The sequence below is a fragment of the Moschus berezovskii genome, chromosome 4 (genome assembly GCF_049115385.1).
Source record: "Moschus berezovskii isolate FMDL1 chromosome 4, NW_MosBer_1.0, whole genome shotgun sequence".
Lineage (NCBI taxonomy): Eukaryota > Metazoa > Chordata > Mammalia > Artiodactyla > Moschidae > Moschus > Moschus berezovskii.
This window is the reverse complement of record NC_142463.1, coordinates 5,912,167-5,930,394: the sequence shown is the minus strand read 5'-3', so window position 1 is coordinate 5,930,394 and position 18,228 is coordinate 5,912,167. Positions and strand designations below refer to the sequence as shown.

The window sequence follows — 18,228 nt, the reverse complement described above, 5'->3', positions numbered from 1 at the left end:
AAATAGCTTCAAGTTGGCATTTTCTTTATCTATGTGTATTGAAGATTGCTTTTTTTTTTTTTTAAGTCTTGTTACAAAAGTAGGCTGTTCCAGGGGTTGGGAACTGCCTTGCATTTCTGGATAACATTATACTTATCTCAACGGAGAGATTTAGAAACTGGGAATTTATTTTGGGGGAAATGAATAAAAACACACTGTCCTCTTATAACCTGGTTTGGGTCTTGGGCTTCAGAAAAGCTGTTTGTTGCAGTGAGTCTGTTTCTGACCCATTTCTGCATATCTGTGAGGGTAGGGCATGTTATCTAAAAGTGGGAGTGGGCTGGCGTACATAGCAGATTAACAAATGACAAAGCAGTCCATGTTCTCTTAGAGAAGCGATTCTGCCCTTTTCCTGCGGTTTTGGCCAGGTTTTTGGAACTGAATGGTACCCCAGTTCAACAGCAAGGCAGGCGGAGGCCCCCCCAGCCCACTTTGCAGAGTTGAGAGGGGAAGGGGGCTCTTGGGAGGTAAGCCCAGAGAAGAGGGGATTTGGGGTCAGCTGGGAAAGGCCCGCTGTTAGCGGGGGGAGGGCTCAGGCTGCATCTCCCCCTCTTTCACTGTTGCTAAGGTGAGAGGTTGCCGGGGTGAAGACGTGACCTCCAGGAGGAAGAATTCGCGAGGTCAGAGGTAGGTGGTCCTCACCTTGACAGGTCTTCCCCTCCCAGCCCCATTCAGGGAGGGGTGACCAGCAGGAGGGCAGCTCTGGGGAAGGAGGTGGCTGCTGGGGTCCTGGCAGAAAAGGGACCGTGCTGGAGCCCACGTGTGCCAGGCCCTGCCAGCACACACTCGAGGTCGGGCAGTTCCCCACCCCGCCTGGTGGGCACCAAGAGCAAGGGTGTGCACAGAGTCAGTGGCCAAAGCCAGGGTTTGAGGCTCTGTTCAGAGAGGGTCTGCGCCTGCACGCGCTGACCTGTCCCCGCATTCCCACAGCCTCTGTGTTTGTCCGGAGGCCCCCAGGCCTGGCATAGAAGCGCCCCTTCCTGCAGCTCGTAAACACCAGGCAGGATGGTATACTTCTTCTTACTTTAGGAGACTTGAGACGGGGGAGGTTATAATTTCTGTCTTGGAAGAAGGAATGAAGGGAGGCAGGGTAGCCCTGGAGCCTGGGCTGGCATTTGATGCCCTCAGGTGGAGACATCCGGTCTGCCTGCAGCCTGCTTTGCCTGCCTCTGTTTTCTTTGCGCTTGACCATTGTTCTGTTCATCGAGGTCCTGGGGGCGGCTTTGGACCAGTGGGTTATGATCTCAGCTTCCCATTTCTTGACCTCGGTCAGTCACTGAAACCCGGTTGATCTTCACTCCCCGAGTCTGCTGAGGACACAGTGGTGCTGACCCTGCCCCGCTCCAACTCCAGGAGGCCAGGTGGAGAAGCACATGTCAGTTGCCCACACAGCATCAGTGTGGTCCAGGGACCAGTGGCACCAGCGTCACCTGGGAGCGAGTTGGGAATGTGCGTTCTCAGGCCCAGCCCAGGCCTCGCAGCGGAGACTGTGTGTTAACAAACCCTCCAGCTGAGCCTGATACGTGCTCTTGTTTGAGAACCACTGCCTTATTCATGTAGAAACAGTTTAGTTCTCAGCTATTTATGCCCTAAGCATAATTGCGAGATTTCTGTTATGCATTTGGCTACATCTCTGGGCTTTTGTGTTTCAAAGAAGAGAAACGCAGGGTCTCTGCCCTTCAGGTGGCCCATGTTGTTTGCTGTGCAGTTGCTCAGTCGTGTCCTACACTTTGTGACCCCATGGACTACTGCAGCACGCCAGACTTCCCTGTCCTTTGGGAGGTTTCCCTGTGTCCCGGAGCTTGCTCAAACTCACATCCATCAAGTCAGTGATACCATCCAACCATCTCATCCTCTGTCGCCCCCTTCTCCTCCTGCCCTCAATCTTTCCCAGCATCAGGGTCTTTTCCAATGAGTCAGTTCTTCGCATCAGGTGGCGAAAGTGTTGGAGTTTCAACTTCAGCATCAGCCCTTCCAGTGAATATTTAGGGTTGATTTCCGTCAGGATTAACTGGTTTGATCTCCTTGCAGTCCATAGACTAACAGAAAAGATGGGAAGAGTCTACTCTACGTGATAGGGAGAAAAAAAGATGATAGATTAGAAAAAACAAAACATAAAGAGTAATCTCCGGCATGACGTGGAGAGCCCTGTTTTGCACTTGAGGAAGCCCAAACCCAGAGTCAAGTTAGGTAAGCTGGCAGAGGTTATCAGGCCCGTGAAGGGCAGAGCTGGAATGCGAGTCCTCGGATCTGACGGGGTCATCTCAGAAACCTCCGCGTCCAGGCTCTCCCCGTCCATGTGGCATCTCATACGCCTAGCCTCTGGCTGGAGCCACCTCCCCACTTATTCAGAGGAGGAGACTACGGTCCGGATGGAAAACCTCAGACTTCCTGGAAGCTCCTTCATCAGCGTTGCAGTGGGGATTGTCATGATGTTGGATTTAAACCTCCAGCCCTGCTGGGAGCCCAGATCTGTGACACCGGTCAGATTGTAGAGGTCCTAAGTAATTAGTCAGTGAGTGGAAAAAGTAAGTCAAAGCCTGGAAGAATTAGAATTTTTTTTAAATGGGAAAAAACCGTTGTCCATGGGTCTTCTGCTCTTCCTACAGTGGGTGAAGGTCTTTCTCGGAGTGCGTGTCTGACTGTATCCGGCCCACAGCTGGTACAGCCCCGCGATTCCCCATTGGCTTGTTTTTACATTTATTATATTTATTTGTCTGTTTTTGGCTCCATTGGCTCTTTGTTGCTGCACGCAGGGTTTCTCTAGTTGCGGGGAGCAGGGGCTACTCTAGTTGTGTGTGCGGACATCTCATCACGATGAGTTCTCGTTGGCAAACACAGACTCTAGGACACAGATTTCAGTAGCAACACATGGGCTTAGATGATCTGCCACCTGTGGACCCTTCCCGGACCAGGAATCAAACCTCTGTCCCCTGCACGGGCACCCACTGCCCCCAGGGAAGTCCCGATGGCCCATTTAGAGTCAAGGGATGACACAAAGGCTGGCAAAGCAGCCTGAGTCGAGAGTTCTGGAGTTGTATTTTTTTTTTCCTTAATTGTTAAATGTGGTCTAGTTTGCCAGCCTGTTTTAAGTGATTCCCCACTATCAGGTCTTTACAAAATATTGCACTTGACTGGTCCTGGAAGCTGCTCATCTCCCGTGATGATTTATGTGATAATTAGATCCATTAAAATGGCCATAGCAAAGCCCATCAGCTCCATCCGGCGGGAGCAGAAGCCGAGAGGAGGAGGAGAAGGCAGCCTTGTGGCCTCAGGTGTGGGCGTCCACATACCTGAGAGCGAGTGGGCACAGGTTACCCACACACACGGGAGCCTCCACCCTCGTCCCCGCCCTGCCAGGGAGGAAGGATGTGCAGAATGCCGGCCATGAACCATGAACCAAACTGCCAACTTGATGCTGTACCAGGCACCAAGTGGGAACGCACAGGTGTGTAGGGTGAAGCCACCACGGGCATCTGGTTGACCTGTGTCTCAGTAACCCACCTTCTGTGCTTCACAGTCAATCTAGGCTTCCTCCCTGAGAGAGGAAAGGCCGTTCCTTGCCCCACAGTCTACAAAATTTGAGATATTATGAAATTTTAGTAGAGGTAGGTGAAGTGGTTCTGTATTCTGTGTAAGAAAGGTTCTGCCCAGAGACCAGGTGTTACTTTCAGTTGGCTGCCTCGCCGCCACACACCTAAGTTCTGTTGTTTCACTCGTGTTTATTCTGTTAGCGTTAAATACCAAGGTCTGTCTGCAGAAGCATGGTTTTTCCCAGTTTTGTAAATTGGTTGCCTTGTCCTTTCTTCCATAAACAATGGAGAACCAAGAGTGAAGTCCACCGCCAGGCCTGGGACCCTGATGCTCACGTGCTTTGAGCATCTCTTGCAGAGGGACCGGGGTGCTCACCTGTGCCCCAGGGGGGCCCAGAGCTCTCCACTCCCAGGTTGGAGCGGGCTCCGGGAACAGTTTCTGGTTGATAAAGTCTGCCTCTGGGCCATTCCTGCTTCCTTTTCAAGCCGCACCTCCCATTGTTGGCCTGCCCTTCCTCTTGCCATCTCAGACGCTGCCTGCTGCCTGGCCAGCCCTCGGGCATTGGCCGTGCCCCGGGGGTGCTGCGCACCTCTCTGATTTGAGCCTGCCCCAGGCTGGCCTCTGCCCTGCAGGCTGCACGGGGCTGGTGTAGACCGGGGTCGGCGCACTTCCCCTGGAGAAGGCCAGGCGGTGTTTCAGCTCTGCCGCCCCCTCAGGTGTCCATGGCAGTAACCTCTGTGTGCCCTCGGCACACGGCAGAACCACAGACAAAACTGTAAAGGGACAGGGTGCCTGTGCTCAGTAAAACGGTACTTCTGCACACTGCGATCTGAATTTCATATTTTTAAGACATTTCATATAATTTTTGTGGATTATCATGTGCCTTCCCTGTTGAAGAATGCCCTGCGTCTGTGGGCAGAGACAGCTGTTGGGCTGGGTTTGGCTCTGTTTTGTGCTTTGGTGCTGCTCCTTTGGTGTTTTCAGGTGTGGTGGGCACAAGAGTGGGTGAGACCGGATCTTGCCCTGGAGAGATCCCAGTCTGGATACTGGCAGGTGCCCGATGTAAAGGACCCTCTGGCCGCTGGATCCATACGTGTCCGTCGTGATGGTTGGAAACCCAGGTAATAGGCCACTTTCCCAAGAGCCACCCTAGAAATGCTCTTCCTCCAGCTGTGAAGAACTCTGCTGGGCGACTGCGTAGATGCCGGGCCACTGAGCACATGCTGGGGTTGTAGAAGCAAAGCATGGCGGTTTGGGTGTTCAGTGACATCAGAGGGCCACATAGATCCTGCTCTGAGAGACTTGGCACTGCAGGGTGGCCAGCTCTCGTGGGGTTAACACAAACCAAGCTGTAGGTCAAGCACAGGGGCCGTTTCAGAGTGTTTCTGAACCTGTCACTTTCAGCTCTTGAGACAGGTGGCCTCGTGAGGATTCCTTCTCCTGGTTTGTTGTATGTTGTATGAGATTGGTTGTATGAGTTTGCTTGGGTTCCGTAACAAAGAGCCTCAAGCTTGGGTGCTTAAACAATAGAAATGTATTGTCTCCCAGTACAGAGGAGGCTGGAAGTCCAGCATTGAGTGTCTGCACGGTTGGTTCCTTCTGAGGCTGTGCAGGAGACATGGTCCCAGGCTTCCCCCAGCTTGCGGTGCTTTGCTGGCAACCTTGACTTGCAGACGCATCGTCCTGACCCTCGCCTTCATCCGCACGTGGAGTTCTCCCTATCTGTGTATCCACCTCCAAATTTCCCCCTTTGCGAAAACACCCGTCGAACTGGGTTTGGATTCCCTCTCATGACCATATTTTCACTTGGTGACCTCTATAAAGACCCTTTCTTCAAATATGTCCCATTCCGAGGGTCTGGGGGCCAGGGCTTCAGTGTAGCCATGGGATGCTTGTGTGTGTGCTAAGTTGCTTCAGTCATGCCCGACTCTTTGCAGTGGACTGTAGCCCGCCAGGCTCCTCTATCGGTGCGATTCTCTAGGCAAGAATGCTGGAGTGGGTTACCATTTCCTTCTCCAGGGGATCTTCCCGACCCAGGGATGGAACCTGAGTCTCTTATGTCTCCTGCATTGACAGATGGGCTCTTTTTACCACTAGTGCCGCCTGGGATGCCTGTGTGCATGGGATGAGGGCATGAATTTGGTCGTAACTTCAGGCGCGGGGAGAGAATGGCTGAGTGTCTTGTTGGGACCTGTCCTGAGGCAAGACTTTAGGATGAGGCTCTGTCTTTGTTTGAATAGAGTTTCTCCTCTAAGTTTCTTTGAGCCTCTAAGTTTACCTGCTGAGCTTTCCAGATGTCCTCAGGTAGGATAAGCCCTGTCATCCTATCACCAGCCAGGACAGTAAGCTTAGAGTGATGCAGGGCAGTGATGTCAGTGGTGTCCTCACTGGACTGTGGTCGTGTTTGGAGGCTCCTGAAGACAACAGAGCCTTCTCAGCATTGCTTTATGACAACTCTGGTTCTTGGAGATTCCCCCCGAACTTCGGCAGTAACAGTATTGATGTGTCTGGAAACAAACCATGAAATCAGGACATCGGGCATCTTCTAGACTCCAGGGTTTGGGGCTAACTTGATCCACGCACACACTAATCCTGTGTGTTCTTTGGGGACTTTGGGACTGATGGGCCCCTTACGTCTGGCGGCTCCCTCCTTGGCTGAAGGACCACACCCCTCTCCTCTCAGGTCAGCGGGTCCTTGCGCAGAAACCTGGGGCTTCCAGAGAGGTAGAGCCTGCAGCTGGGGAGGTGGGAAGCGGCAGATATGTTCACCTAGTCCCCGCACCCTGGGCCTCACAGGCATGTCTGTTGACAGACAGAGTCATGAATGCTCAGTTGGCAGAGGGCTCCGGGTATGCACCTGTCCTGCCACAGGTCTATCTAGGAACCTTCCAGGGATCCCTATGAAGGAACAAGAGCTTCAGGAGCCTGCTGCAGTGAGCAAGAGAAAAGCCCAGTGGTTTCCTAGGCTCTTGCCTGAAATGCTGAGTGATCCAGCACTTAAAGCTGCATTGACTGAGGATGCTATAATTGGACTGGGAGAGAAAACGCAGTCCTCCCCTCTTCATAAAGTCCTCCCCTTCTCATAAAAGACTTGGTGGTGGGCTCCTCTGGTTGCGCAGAGCACACAGCTATTTTGCATCTGGGAAATGGGCTTTAGGGAGAGCCGTGATGTAGATGTGGGAAGTAGAGGCCGTTGACCACTAGACATGCTCTTTGCGTGAGACTCTGTGGCCTTGCCACCCCTGACCCTTCTCGCCCTTCCTGAAGGGCCTGCAGGTGGAGCCGTGCAGAGGTGAGAGGCTCAGCAGAATGGGCACCTGGACAGGAGGGAAGGAAGAAAGTCCTGTCCCCCCAGCCTAGATGCCGGGGAGGGGATGGTTTATAAAGCAAAGGAGACACCCAAGTTCTCAGACTGGTGCATGCGTGCGTGCTAAGTCGCTTCAGTCGTGTCCGACTCTTCGTGACCCCAGGGACTGCAGCCTGCCAGGCTCCTCTGTCCATGGGATTCTCCAGGCAAGAATACTGGAGTGGATTGCCATGCCCTCCTCTAGGGGATCTTCCCAACCCAGGGATTGAACCCAGTTCTCCCACATTGCAGGTGGATTATTTACCATCTGAGCCACGAGGGAAGCCCAAGAATACTAGGGTGGGTAGCCTATCCCTTCTCCAGTGCATCTTCCCGACCCAGAAATCGAACCCGGGTCTCCTGCATTGCAGGCGGATTCTTTACTTACTGAGCTATCAGGGAACAAGCATTAAAATACCATAAACCCACTTCTGAGAGGCCACCCCTCCCTGCACTGTTTCACTCCCCCCAGGCCTTTTCAGTACCTCTGCCCCTTTTAAAGTGACAAGGTTCTCATCTGCCCTGTCTAGACAGTCTTTGGGGTCCCGCGAGCAACTCGATGACACGCCAAAGTCTGCAGATGCACCCAGAATCCAGGTGATGGGTGGACAGCTGCCTCTGCGTCCTGAGCCTTGAATGTCCTACCCCACCCTGCATTTTCTCAACTTCTCGGGGTCTGAATCTTTTGTCACATTCAGATACATATCCTCAGGTTGTTGCTGCCTTTTTGTAGCATTCGTTGATTTCACTGGGGTTTTTCCTCTGCCTTTGTGTTTGTTACATTCCTTGTGCGCTTAGGTCTGTCTCTACCTTAAGAGTTAAGTGTACAAGCGCTGGATTTTCTCTTTCCTTCTGGTTGATTTCCTTCCACACCTCCCAGCCTGTCCTCTCACCTTTCTGTGCGTCTGGAATTCATTTCGCCATGGAAGCCCCAGAGGAAACGGTGCTGTGAAGACCAGCCAGCTGCCCCAGCGTCTCGGGATGATTCTTGCCCTCCTGTGATGCTGCTTGTAATTGCATGTGGACTGATAACATGGCTGAGGGTCTGTTCCAGGGGAGGACGGTGATTTAGGGAAGGTACCCAGGATGGGACTTCCTCCTCCTGTTTCACAGGTTGGCTGGGTGCAGGGCTTCTGTAAAGCCTGGAGCAGCTCTGGCCTCACCCAGAAGGCCAGGGTGTCATGCCACGGTGGTACCTTCGATCCCACCATCCATCATCATCCTTGTTTAAGAAATCTGTTGCAGACGTGGGCTCCTTGGTTACTGTTAGTCACCACCTCCTAAGTGACCAGCAAGTGGGGAGGAAACCCCACTGCTGGCAAGCCATCGGTCTCTTGGGTTTAGCTGATAAGATTATTCTGTTGAGCCTGCACTGCCCATCTCTGCAGAAGTAATAGCAGGTAAGGGAAGACAATACAGCCTTGAGAAGAAACAAGCCAAAAATGCCCTCGTGGCGACTGGGCTCCCGGAAGCCAACTGTGGCACAAGTTACCAGGGTGCACTCTTGGGGTCAGACCCTTTGGAAGGGACCTGAAGTTGGGGATGCAGAGGGAAGCCCTTGGAGATCCCACAGACACTCCAACCCTGGACAGCCCTCCGGGTTGGGTGGGAGGTGGGGGGCATCCTTTTACAGCAGAGTGGCTGCCCCAGCGGGGCTGTGACCTGGTGGAGGAGGGCCTCTTTCCGGGAGGGGGTTCTAGAAAGCCGGCCATGCACCTGGCAGCCGGAACGGAAAGGTTTCCGGGGCCCGACTCCAGCATGCACTGCCTCGCTCATCTTCCCCGGTAAACGCAGTGGCGAACGTAACCAGCTCCAGACGTGGAAGAGCCTTGGAGGAAAGAGGTGGAAATGAGTTTTTCAGCCGCACAAGACTCTGGCTCTCAGGCTCGGTTCCCCTTCTGTCTTGCAGCGTCTCCCTTCTCCGGACAGCAGGCCGTGTCCTGGGGCTGGTGCTCTGACGTCAGAGAGCTGGGGCCGGTGGCAGGTAAGTGATGCAGGCAGGGTACCTGAGTGCGCCCCCCCACCGGGGCCTGCCTAGCAGAGGGGTGGTGTCACCCCCAGGAGGGTGCATGCCCCCAGTGCCGGCGAGCTGCTCGGGAGGGAGAAGTCACTTCCCCGAGACCCTGCAGCACCGTCCATCCCCCCGCACAGGCCTGTCTTCACGCTCCATGTGCCTGCAGGAGATCAGAGGTCACCGGCGGGCCTGGCACAGGCGTGTTCCCGGAACAGCTCCGGGTTTCTGTTTACCTCGGTGACTTCCCTCTGTGTCCACCGACGACACGTTCTCACTCTGCCCAGAAACCAGCTGGGCCGCTTGTCCGCCTCCCTGACAGCGGGGGGACAGAGCCCAGGTTGGCTGTCCTGTGTGTTTGCACAAAGGAGCTTTATTCTTAGAGCTGGAGAGGTTCCGAGCTTCCCGAACAATGGCCACCAGTGATGAGATGCGATGCCTTTGGCTCTGTGGCCCCGGGACAGGTGTGTCCTGGGAAAGGAGAGTGAGGTTGGCAGAAAACGTGAGCAGGAAGCTTTAGCCACTGCTCAGGAGGAAGAAGTGAGTTGGCAGAAAGAAGGGAGAGTGAATGGTGGCCGGGTAGAACATTCTCAGATCTTTTCTCCGCTGTATTCCCGTGGCCCACAATAATAGTAGGAAAAACTGTCTGTTGTAAAATCAGCTGGGTCAGATTATCTATGTAACATGGTGCAGACTTCATGTTTAAAAGCAAAGGAGACTTTCCTCTCGGGGTGAGAAGGATCAGATATAATGAAAAGGGATCATTTGCAGACACAGGTTAAAGAGGGAGGTTGAGATGGAACAGCCCAGACCCTGCTCCCTTGCAGAGTTAAATAGTCGCGCAGTCGTGAAATGCTAGTTGCTCAGTAGTATCCGACTCGTTGTGACCCCATGGACTGTAGCCCACCAGATTCCTCTGTCCCTGCCTGGAATGCTCCAGGAAAGAAGACAGGAGTGGGTTGCCATTCCCTTCTCCAGGGGATCTTCCCTACCCAGAGATTGAACCCAGAACTCCTGCATTGCAGGCAGATTCTTTACCATCTGAGCCACCAGGGAAGCCGGGAAATCCTTGCAGAGTCCAGTTGAATACCGGATAAAGTGTCTGAATCGGTGCAGGTTATCCTTAAATCCTGTGTGCCTTCTGTTCACCTGGGGACAGCTGATTGGATTTTGTTTCAGCTTTCACCCCCTCCCCCCACACCACATTTTATACCATATCCTTTTGGTTTCCAGTATCAGCCTGTGCTGTAGGAGGAAAGAATGTTGCAGGACGTTTGCAGGTTATGACCCTGGGGCTTTTAATAGTGGGTGAGGAATTCAGGAGTGTTCTGGTCCCGACTGAGGTCTTAGGGACTTAAAATACCTCTGCCCAGGAAGCGGCTGTCAGCAAGCCTTTGCCCTGGAGGTTGCGATCTGTTTGGGTTTGCAGTGAAACCCAGTGAAAGGCATCCACATTCCTCGCATTCTTTTGGACTGGCATTGGCCGGAAAGCTGGGGTTTCTGAACTCAAACAGCAAGCATGTGGCTTGGTTCTTCTCTGGAGATAACCCTGGTAGATACCAGGGATGGTGTGGCTGGGCTCCCTGCCCTGTGTCCACCCCCCTAGGTTACCTCCTCTGGGTTAGAATTGAGGGCACAGCTTGACCCCTCTTGAGCAAAGCAGATCAATGGGGAGCTCTACCTAGGACCCCTCTTCGGCTCCAGCAGTTCCCTGGGTGTCATTTATGTGGTTTGCTTTTTCTGGGACTGAGCCATGGTACCCAGGGCAACAGGACCTCTGGGAAGAGGAAGCAGGGTGGGTGGGCCTTGCCCCTAGGGTCTCCATCCTATCATTAAGGGCTCGAAGAGGGAGGCTAACACCTCTCCTGGCCATGAAGATGGCAGACGCTGTGGGGGCTTTAGGGAATGGATGTGTATCTCCCAGCATTTAAAGAGACCACCTACTGGCTGTGGCCAGAATGGGATCCTCACACATTTGGCCAATTTTTGTGGCTTTTTTTCCCCCTACAGAAACACAAATGCAGTGTTTTCTTTTTGCTCCTTAATGTTCAAGATCTGATTTGTCCTAAGTTCATTGTGAGGGGGAGCATCAAGGGGTTTTGTGAAAGTGTTAGTCACTCAATTGTGTCCAACTCTTCGCGACCCCATGGACTGTAGCCCACCAGGCTCCTCTGTCCGTGGAATTCCCCAGGCAAGAATACCGGAGTGGGTAGCCATCGGGATGTTCCCGACCCAGGGATCCAACCCAGGTTTCCCGCATTGCCGGCAGATTCTTTACTGTCTGAGCCACCAGGGAAGCCCTCAAGGGGTTTTACCGGTGCCTAATTTTGTAATTTGTATGTAGTTCCACCCACATGGAACTACGTACATATTGGGCTTCTCAGGGGCCGCTAGTGGTAAAGAACCTGCCTGCCAATGCAGGGGACTTAAGAGACACATGTTCGATCCTTGGGTTGGGAAGATCCCCTGGAGAAGGGCATGGCAACCCACTCCAGCATTCTCGCCTGGAGAAGCCCATGGACAGAGGAGCCCGATGGGCTACAGTTCATGGGGTCGCACAGAGTCGGCCACGATTGGAAGCGACTTAGCACGGCACTCTCCACTCAGGAGGCATCAGGGTCTTTACCTGTTACTGATCCCCTGTTATCACCACTGTTGCTGCTGCTAAGTCACTTCAGTCGTGTCCGACTCTGTGTGACCCCATAGACGGCAGCCCACCAGGCTCCCCCGTCCCTGGGATTCTCCAGGCAAGAACACTGGAGTGGGTTGGGATCATTTATTAAAGGGCCAGTGGATGCTGCTGTTCAAGGTGCTGGAGCAGGTGAGGGAGCAGGAATGACGCCGATTCCAGTTCCCTTCACTTTAAGACTCTGAAGGACCAGTGTAACCAGCAAATAGAACTTGGCCCGACATCCCGTCGGGGAGTGTGCCAACCAAGGAGGGGCTCGGTGGGAGACCAGGGTCAAGGCCAGTTCCCGCGATCCTGCCAATGGTCGTGGAGGCGGGAGCTCCAGCCTCGCTCACCCACCATCTGCGTGTTAGGTCTCCTGCCGCCCAGGAACACGTCCTGTCTGTTTTACAGACAAGAGGTCAGGCTCAGAGAGTGCCCCATTCAAGTCCAGGTTCTGAGGGTTATTAATAAGCTTGTTTGAGTGCCCAAGTCATTCTTCCTTACTGGGAGGACACATGAACTACGGGGGCCAGTATCCCCGAGTCCCCCTCTGGCTAGTAGAAATCACTTGTGAATCAAACAGGTTATAAAGTTTTTCTCTTAAAACTGTAAATTTACTTAAAAATCAAGGCTACAGTTAGGAAGTGAGTTGGGTGGTCTCAAAGACCAGTGCTGTCCAGCTGCATGGACCTGTTCACCCTCCCTGTAGGGAGTGCCTTTGCCAAGGTCTGGTCCACGTGGACACTCAGACAGATTCTTGCTCTTCAGGGGTTACTTTTCAGACTGTGTATCGCCAGATTTTCTGATTATGTGAGCTTGGTTTGGACATGAAATTTGCATAGCATTCAACTAACCATTTAAAAGTGTACAGTTCGGTTGGCATTTAGTGCACAGTGTCGTGTGACCAACTCCTGTCTCTGGTCTCAGAACCTTTCCATCACCCCAGAAGAAGACCCCCGCTCCCCCTCAGGGCCTACTTCTGTTGCCCCCTACCCTCCTGCCCTGGCAACCACTAAGGGGTTTACTCTTGAGGTTTGAATTGGACACCAGCCTGTCGGTACTGATGCGGGAGGTCCCTGTTTTCCGAGGTCCTCAGGACCAGCGAAGCCTAGGCCAGCATCCTTAACTGCAGACACCCAGGCCTGCAGGGCGCCCCCTGGAGGTGAGGCCTGTCATCACAGTGGGTCAGCAGCTGGACCACTGAGGGGACCTGGCCACACAGCACTTGAATGTGAAGCGGTGCTCAGCCTCTTTCAGAAGCTCTGCATGAGTGAGCCTCAGTCACGTCGGGACTGCCTCATTAAATTAAAAATGCATTAAAAATAAATTTAGTAAAATTACATTTTATATTAAAGAAAAATTAAAAACTTCATATTGACTGTGAGGTCAGGTGCCACCAGAGTGAAGTCCGGGGAATGCGGGCAGGTAAGAAACCTGAGTGCTTGGGCAGAGGTTCTAAACGGAAGACAGCCTCTGTGGTCTTGCAGGCCTTGTGTTTTAGTTTCATCCCCAGCCTGCATTTTCACTCTTAAAGCAGGCGTGTCATGAGGACCGCTGAGACATTTTTAACATACTTGAGGCCGTGGAGATAAAAGGTGAGTGGAAGAAAGATCCCACAGTTGTTTATTTCCAGAGCCTTCCAGTCTCCTGCTGAAACCTGCGTAGGCTACAAAGAACTTCCCGATCTAATCAGAAAACCCCCGGGTCCCCATCCCTGGCTGGAGTTTTCCCCTTTTGTTCATCTGTTATTTGAAGTTGACTGGGCCAGCTGCAACTCAGGAAGGACAGAGTGAATGTATTTCATTCTTGGGTCAGAAAAATGTCTGTTTGGAGTCAGAAAAATGTCTCTGCCAAAGACTTACAGCTTTAATCTTTTCCAGGCAGAGACAAATTTCAATAATGAGCACAGGCATTTTGCATAAACTAATTTCCTTGAAACTCGGTTTCCTTACCTGTAAAGACGGTGCCCAGGTCAGAAGTTTCTCAGATAAAAAGGAATGGAATAGGCACTCCAACTTGCTCAAGAGAAACAGTGGGAGGGTTGTTGGAAACATCCAGAGGTCAAGCCCCCAGATCAGAGGTCACGCCCCCAGATCTCAGAGGACCTGGGAACCAGGGTTGGAGAAATGAAAGCACTTTTCAGGAATTGCGTGGCATGTTCCCCAGTCACCCGGCCTCTGCCGCTCAGCCAGCGTGCAGAGGAAAGGCCACCAGCCATGGTCCAGCAGTCCGTGAGCAGGACCTGCCCTGGGGTGCTTTTGCCTTTCTCAGCTCCCTGCTCTTGGAGGTGGGTCGGGGCCCACTGACCCTTTGGAGCACGTCCTCAGTTGCCGGGTCCAGAGGCGGATGGTGGATTGGCTCACCTGCAGCGGGGGTCCATTGCTGGTCCATCAGTGGGAGGGGACAGGGCCATGGGGTGTCCAGGACCAGGCAGTGAAGCGCCCAGCAAAGTGAGGAGGTGGCGAGCTTTCACCCTCCGCCAGGCCTTTATGGAAACGTACCTCCCCTCCCTCCTTCCCCCTCTCTCTCTCCTTCCTTCTCTTTCTCCCTCCCTCCTTCTGAGCTTGCTATCCCACCAGCTGGGTAAGCCATTTAACCTCCCAGGGACTCCCTTGGCTCATGTCTGTATCGAGGGGCCCCCGAGCATCAGTCACGTGGATTCTCTGAACGTGTCACTGATGTGGCCACGGACACTTCACACAGTTTCTCAAGCCCTTTGCCCTGATTCCTAGTGGACAGGACACCCCCCCACCCCCAATTCCTGGGCAGCCCTGGACTTTGGGTTCCATAAACACAACTTGATTCTATCCCGCTTCATCATCGCCCACCATAAATCCTGTTTACATTTACTGTTTTTCTGTATGAACATAGAGCCTCATCTCTGCCTTTGGGTTTTGGTGAAAGTAATTGTGAAAAGGATTGATTGCTGCTGTGGGTCTGCTTGGGGTGTCACCATGGTCTGAGCCTTGGCCCCTTGAACATCGTCTTTATCAATAACAGGTATATCCCCATGGGACTTGTAGCAGCCCACTGAGAGGGTCCTTAAGGTCCCAAAATGCCAGGCAAAACTTTACAGACAAGGCTGGATTTCTAAAGAGCAAGCCCGCAGCCCTTGTCAGATTCCTCAGATGAGTTTTGCCTGACTTGGAAGAAGGCTAAGGCCAGCATGGAGATAAGGTGGCTGGAAGATAAGCCGGTTATAGGTCAGACCAAGGGACTGAAGGTCTGCCCTTGACCAAGAGCGCTCTGCACACACCCAGATGAAATCCTCCTTTCCTTTCTGTGCTAAGCCCCTTCAGTTGTATCTTTGTGACCCCCCACCCTGTGGACTTTAGCCCACTGGGTTCCTCTGTCCATGGGATTCTCTAGGCAAGAACACTGGAGCAGGTTGCCATACCCTCCTCCGGGGGATCTTCCCCACGCAGGGAACGAACCCTCGTCTCTCTGTCTCCTGCACCGGGAGGCAGGTTCTCTACCACTAACCCCACAGGGAAGCCTCCTCCTTCCCTTTATCTGGCTCTTATTTCTGCTGCTTTTCACTTAAAGGCCGATGGTGTTTGCTCTGTTGTCGAGTCAGGGGGACCTGGCTTATGAAAACCGCCTTTGGACTCTGGCTGACCTGGGCTCGCCGTGACCCACCCTGAGAATCAGAGGTGCTGCGCAGGTGTCTGATGGGAAGCCGGGGTCTGGGCCCCCAGCAGGCCGTCTGTGGGTCGGTGGCTGGCGAGAGGGGCCCTCCTAAACTGTCAGGCTGCACGGTGCTCAGGTTTGAGGGGCGCGGGAAGAGGAATTCGGGAATGGGCTCTCAGGGGAGGTGGGCTTCGTGTGTGGTCTTGGCCTGTTGTGGATTTGGCCGAGGAGGTTTCAGGGAGGAAACCTCGAAGAGCTTGAAGAGCTCTTCCGTAGGTTCATTTTATGTTGAAATTTTGAGGTGTGCTTTACAGTTTGCAGAGCTCTTGGATTTGTTCTTGACCTTTCGTCCTTCTCCGAGAGGTGATGTCAGGCCAGGTAGGGCTCCGTGGCCCCGTCTTACCAATGAGGGAGGTGGTGCTCCAGAAACCCAACAGTGATTCATGGGAGCTCAGAGGAGGCTCTGACCCCAACGCCAGTACACAGCTCCCCACAGCAACAAGAGCTGGGATCACATGGTGGAAGCTTAGGCAGGGTTCTCGAACTGTCCATCAGTGGGACGCATGGCAGTGTCCAGGGCGCCTGAATGGATGTCCCTTCTAGCTGGAATCTCTTCATTTCCAAAGGACGTAATGTAACTTGAGAACCAGTCATCTGTATTTGTCGGGAGGCAGGTTGGCATGCATCGCTGGGAAATAGTTTGCCCTCTGTGTGTTGCAGGAAAGGGAGCGGGACAGAGAGGCTGGTCACATCCCAGGTCACGCCTGAGCCCTTGGGACGGCCGCCGGGTGTGGGATCTTGGCTTCTCGCAGGAAAGAGGTCAAGAGTGAGCCATGGTAAAGAGGACAAAGGCTTATCCAGGGCGACACACACTGCGCAGTCAGAAGGCCGGCTCAGAAGGTGAGGGGCGTCCAAGGCGTGGGGCTGTCGGCTATTGCTGTCATTGTTCAGGCGCTGAGTCGCGTCCGACTCTTTTCGACCCCCTGGACTGCAGCATTCCGGGCTTCCCTGTCCTTCACCATCTCCCGGAGCTTGCTCAGACTCACGTCGGTTGAGTTGGTGATGCCATCCAGCCATCTCGTCCTCTGTCATCCCCTTCTCCTCCCGCCCTCAGTCTTTCCCAGCATCAGGATCTTTTCCAGTGAGTCGGCTGTTTGCATCAGATGGCCAAATTATGGGAGCTTCAGCATCAGTCCATCCAGTGAATATTCAGGGTTGATTTCCTTTAGGATCGATGGGTTTGATCTCCTTGCTGTCCAAGGGACTCCCAAGGGGTGGTAATTTCGTAGGCTAATGAGAGGGAAGAGTGTTCCAGCTCTTTGGGGGAAAGGGTGGGGATTTCCAGGAATTGAGCCACCCCACCTTTTTATGGTTAAATTTCTTTATTTTTAATTGAAGGATAATTGCTCTACAATATTGTGATGGTTTCTGCCATGCAGCAACGTGAGTCAGCCATGGGTATACATATGCCCCCTCCCCCTTGAACCTCCCTCCCACTTCCCTCTCCCGCCCACTCTTCTAGGTTGTTCTGGAGCCCTGGCTTGGGTCCCTGAGTCACACAGCCGATTTCTGTTGGCTGTCTGTTTTGCATACGGTGATGTATATGTTTCCATGTTCCTGTCTCTGTACATCCCACCCTCTCCTCCCTCCCCAATGCCCGACGCATCCACAGCCTGTTCTCTATGGCTGGGTCTCCACTGCTGCCCTTCAGGTGGGCTCGTCACTATTCCTCCACATAGTTCTGAAGTCCTAGCTGTGGCAGTCAGAGAAAAAAAGGAATAAAAAGAATCCAGATTGCAAAAGAAGAAGTAAAACTCTCATCTGTTTGCAGATGACTTGATACTATAAATAGAAAACCCTAAAGATCCTATCAGAAAATTACTAGAGCTAATCAGTGAATTTGGCAAAGTCACAGGATACAAAATCAATACACAGAAATCACTTGCATTGCTATACACTAACAATGAAAAATCAGAAAGAAATTCAGGAGTCAATCCCGTTTACCATTGCAAGAAAAAGAAGAAAATGCCTAGGAATAAACCTCCCTAAGGAGACAAAAGAGCTGTATACAGAAAACCATAAAACACTGATGAAAGAAATCAACGACGACGCCCCGCTCTCTGACCTTTTGTGGTCGGCCTTGGTGCTCTCCTGGTGCCTGTGGGTTGCCGGGTCCTGCAGTGAGTGTATCCTGAGGCTCGAGGTCTCGTGGAGGTCCACTTGTCTGCCGTCTTGGACCTAGTGGGTTCTAATCAGTGTATGTTGTGTCCTCGGACTGTGTCATTTTTCTAAACCCTGCCCCTTCCTGTCTCATTTGGGATGCTCAGTTTCTGCAGGAGGTCTTCAGGGTGCCACTCATGAGTGAGCTCCCGTGGACAGGCTTCTGTATGCTGACTTGCCTTGCGTCCTTTCTGCACCTGCTGGGAGATCGGCCGGGGGTGCGTCTGAAACCACTGCATCGGTGGGCTCCCTTGCCTCCAGTAGAAAGACCAGGCTGGCGAGGAGGTCAGGGGAGACTGGGGTGATTGCTCCCTGGATCCCCGGCACCTGCCTCCCCGTCCCTTCCTTCCTGCTGTCATTGCTCTGGGGTCTTCCTACACTCGCCGCCCCCTCCCCCGATCTCACTGTCGTTCAGTTCAGTTCAGTTCTGACTCTGCGACCCCAAGCAGAGAACAGGAGGCCGCGGTGGGAGGTGGGCACGGCCTCCCCATCTCCGTCTCTGCCTGCTCTTTTCCTGCCAATGATGCTGCTGCTTCCTTCCTTTCTCTTTTGTTTTCCCTTTCCCTGTGCTCCTGGGCATGTTCAGAAAACCTCGTAAGGGCCACCTGCTGCTTCAAGGGTATCATACCTGATGTTTCTGGGGTTTGATAAAGGAGAGATCAACCAAAAATCTCTGGTGTAGCAGGCATCTTTATGAGAAACAAAGTCTATTTCATTTTTAATGATTTTTAACCGTGATGCAAAAACCTTCCAGAAAAGAAATCAACAGGCTGGAGG

General features: G+C 53.0%; 1 protein-coding gene across 6 annotated transcripts in view; it reads left to right on the top strand.

The window, feature by feature from the left end:
- The window catches only part of SH3BP4 (SH3 domain binding protein 4), a 96,419-nt gene that overhangs the window by 31,256 nt on the left and 46,935 nt on the right, over nucleotides 1–18,228 (top strand). For 5 of the 6 annotated variants that reach the window (XM_055404100.2, XM_055404105.2, XM_055404101.2 and 2 more), the window contains one exon: nucleotides 8,829–8,903. The exons of the other annotated variant lie outside the window; for it this stretch is intronic. The gene's annotated coding sequence lies outside the window, so the exon portion shown is untranslated. The remainder of the gene's footprint in view (nucleotides 1–8,828; nucleotides 8,904–18,228) is intronic. 6 annotated transcript variants of the gene reach the window in all.